Source organism: Lynx rufus, unplaced genomic scaffold (genome assembly GCF_022079265.1).
Source record: "Lynx rufus isolate CCGP_SWC_20201006 ecotype Redwood Valley unplaced genomic scaffold, mLynRuf1.p SCAF_18, whole genome shotgun sequence".
NCBI lineage: Eukaryota > Metazoa > Chordata > Mammalia > Carnivora > Felidae > Lynx > Lynx rufus.
In genome coordinates, this window is record NW_025814832.1 from 24749485 (window position 1) to 24753656 (window position 4172).

Here is a 4172-nt window from a genome sequence, read left to right on the forward strand (position 1 = left end):
GATCTCCCTGCTCGCACGGTGTAAGCTCGCTGGGAGCAGAGGCTCCACTGCATCCCACGTGGTTTGCAGCCGCCCAGTGGGACAAGCACTGCCTTAGCCCACGTGACTTGCGGCAAGGTTCTTAGCCCCTCCCCTGTGCTTGTTTCTTCATCTATAAAATGGGACTAAGTTGGTACCTTGGTTACAGCGTTGATGAGGATTACTTCTACCACCCTACATAAGATGCTTATTATAAGCCTGGCACTGGGTAAGTGCATGAAACAGACACCATATAACGACTACTGACTAATCTTGTTCCCATTCCTCCAGCTAATTCAAGGCTAAGAGGCTAGCCTGAAGTCATCCAGCAAATGAGGAGGGGGAAGAACTGGGAGCCCAGGTATCCCGAGGCCCTCCTTTCTCAGGTTTCTGGATACCGCTAGGTGATGCCATTTCCGGCAACTCCCCAAACTGTACTGACAAGTATTTATTGAAGGTCCGCTATATGTCAGGCACTGCTCTAGGCTGGGGATACAGTGGTAAGGAAGACAGCCAAGGTCACTGCATCAGGGAGCTTACATTATGATCGGGAAAACCGGCAATAAAACATTTAAAATAGACTTTTAGATAGTGCTGCGAAGGAAATGCATGGCACATTACAAATATGGACAGCACAGACCCTCGTTTTTTATCGCTAAGGCACTGACAGCATCTGTCTAGGGCAAATGTGAGACAAGCTTGGGTGTTGGTATCTGAGACGCCTGGCTTTGAATTCGAGCCCCACGTGGTCTGATGAATGTCTTCCTGCGCCTCTTTTCTCATTAGGAAAATGAGAACAGTGATTGCTAAAGTTGGTGTGAAAATTGATACAACGGGACACATAACATTTTCTCAGTGTTTAGTGTTTTTCACCTCCGGCAGGTCGGAGCTGGAACCTTTAGTGAGGCCAGGTGGAACCGTAGCCTCGTACTGTGTGCGCTTCTTGAGTGTTTGTCGGGGAGGGGTATGTGGGAACGGGGAATTACCTGGAGAACTCCTGAAAAGGAAGAAAAAAATTCCTGGGAGAAGCAGCCCCTCCCTGCGCCACGAACCGGTATCATTCTTTTTCTCTCGGTGCATGTTCCCTGGAGAAATGTCCTTGGTTGACTGCCATTGCCCAGGATTTAATGTCTTAGAAGAATTAGAAGTTACCCTTTATAACCCAGTAATCTCCAAAATTGGGCATAGAAATAAAATATTAGAACTTCTATTTATGTATTTTTCATATAATCGCTTTTTAATATCTATTTTTGTGTCTTATGTTACACAATATAGGGGTACAGTAGTACAGGTATATAATTTATAAACACATGGGGGTATGCATGATCAAAACTTTCTGACGGGGGTGCAATCAGAAAAGTGGAAGGCCACATGGAGGCTAAGGGAGGAAAATTATGGTCAGCCCTCAGTTCACTTGCCCAACATAAACCCAGAAAGTAGCCTGCAGGCATCACTACGCTAATAAGCAACAGTGAAGAACGTACCTAATTTCTTAAATCCCAAGTTAGTGTTCTTCCCTCTACAAATTTCGGGGGGGGGGGGGCGGGATGTGGAAGTAGAAATTAAATACACACTGCAAGCCATGTAAAAAGCCAATTTTGGAGGAGCCATTAAACCAACCAGATTCGCCTGAAAAATATGCACAAGACAGAGACCATCTCCTGCGGGTTCAGAAGCACTCGGAACAAAAACCTCCTCCCCACAGCTTTGTAGGCCAGTTATTTTCACTCATTTCCCATCACACTACGCAGTGTCTGTTTTTAAGACCGATGTGTCCTTCCTTTCCCCAACTCACACGCACATCACCACCACACGTTCCAGCTTCTTTCAAACCATTCATTTCGCCTCCAAGGTGACACCATGTGGAACCAAAAATGAAGCAGCAAAATGTTGAAAATAAAAATAAAGCGGACTTTATTTAGAAGATAAAGATGGTGGTATCAGTTTTGGTTAATAAAGTTGGGCTCAAGTGTTTTAACAGGTCTTTAATGCCATCACAGACTGGCATGCCAAGGGCATTCTGAATGCCAATTACAGACTGAAGTTGTTTCAAAACCGAGATGCTATCAAAAGCTGATGGAGTTGAGATTTCTCATAGAAGTCGGACTAACACACTTCTTAAATATCAGAGGGACTAGATTACTTGGTTCTGAAAGTGAAAACACTGCACTGAGCATTTCCCCTCCCTTTCTCCACAAGTCCCTAAGGCAAGATTACAGTTGCCTCTGACAGTCCGAAGTTCAACATTTCAACAGAGGGGAGCTGAGGGGAACCAGGAAAATGAAAAGCAAAATTAATAAGTGTAATCGTAATTGATACAGGCAGCTGCCACTTACGGCAAACCAAAGCCTAGTCCGATGCCCATTTGCTTCACATTTGCACTGACATCTTCCCAAGCAGACGGTAACTACATTCTTGGAGGAATGTGCCAAGACTAGGGTGGGGAAGGCCCGGACAGTGAGTGGACTGAATACATCTTGCACCCAGTTACCTTAGGTGGTACAATCGATTCAGGGTAAGAGCCCAGACTCTGGAAAACCCACTAGCCAAAAGTAACTAGGAAAGAGGATTAAATGCATAACCAGTGTAGAACGCCTGCAAGGCACCAAGACCACAGTCCAACCAGCCCATTTTCCTCCTCTCCATCACTGAATGGATCTGGGAGAAAGCGTTAATAACAGCACTTGTCAACTGCTTCCCTGGAACAAAACATGACAAAACACACGGAAGGTTTTGTTTCCATTATGGTTCTCGGTGTACTTTATTCTCCTGCTGTCTAGCTAAGCAGCCCACACAGGACAGAAATGGGTAGCACTGAGGAATGATCAGATTTTTTTTCTCCCCAACATTCCTGCCCCCTCCCTAAGCCCTGACCAACCCCTATCTATCAGGAATGGTTAGTGTATCACCCTCTCCTCAAGGGACAACTAACATTTAAACGGGATTAGAGGGTCAGGTCTCTTCTTAGTAGGGCTTAGCAGGTGGTACAAACTCTTTATTCACAACGGAGTCTTTCCTTCAAACACCTGTTTTTTGTGTTTTGTGTGTGTGTGTGTTTTTTTTTTTTGTACACTGGTTCATAGATCGGCACTTGACTTTGAACCTGGCACCAAAAGGCACAATATCTGATACCCTGTACAAGAGCGATTAGAGATGCTGCCATATGGATGAGCAAAACCGAGCCAATCCCACTTATGAATGGAAGGCTTGGATGGGGAGGGGAAAATGGCAAAGAGAAAAATGTAAGCCCACATTTCTTTTGCTAGAATGGAAATGAAAGTGGGAATTTAAGGTCTTGTTTTTTAATCCTCCAAACACCAGGAAGCAATTAAAGATCTTCCTTGGTGTTTTTGAAAGCAGCATATTCAAAATGCCAGCAAAAAACTACTAGTAACTGCAAAAACCAAAAGGGGGTCAAAGCTCACCGACATCCCTCCTTATTGCTGAAAGATTCTAAACCCAAAATTCCGGGTGCCCTGTTCCCTTGTAAAAGGGAAAATAGCGAAGTCTGCTTTATGGTTCTCATAGCACATCACACTTTTAAAAAAATATTAAAGTGTGTGACCAGGGGAATGTCTGACACCATTTTATTAATCTTCAACTTCAGTGGAAAAATAAAACCTTTTTCAAGTGCCATTTTCATCACAAGAGTCCTAGTATATATATATGTATGTATATATATACTTTCGTTTTTTAAGTTTTATTTTGTTGATTAGTTGGTTTTGAAGTGCAGCAAGAGACCAATACCGCATTGTAGTCAATCAAATAAAAGAGAACAGAAGGCCAAGCAGTTTCCAAATGGTTATTTTATCAGATTGTTTGAACATTAAATTTATCCTCGTTTGCAATCCAAAATAGTTACCTGAAGTTTGCTGTGTGTGTGTGTGTGTGTGTGTGTGTGTGTGCGCATGTGTTTACTTTTATTGTGTATTTGTTTTTAAACTCTTTGGCACAATTTTCTGGGGGTGTTCAGACTGCCACCATACATGTCAGGAGAGACCTTTTCTTTTGTGCTGCTACTTCTGAGCATCTAAATTTTGGTTTGTTTGGGTTGTGGCTTTCTTTTGTTTTGAAGTCTGCATTCTTTATTTGTAACAATTGTATTTTAATTTTTTCTAGATCCTCTAACTCCAGAGTTTTCTTTTTCTCCCCCC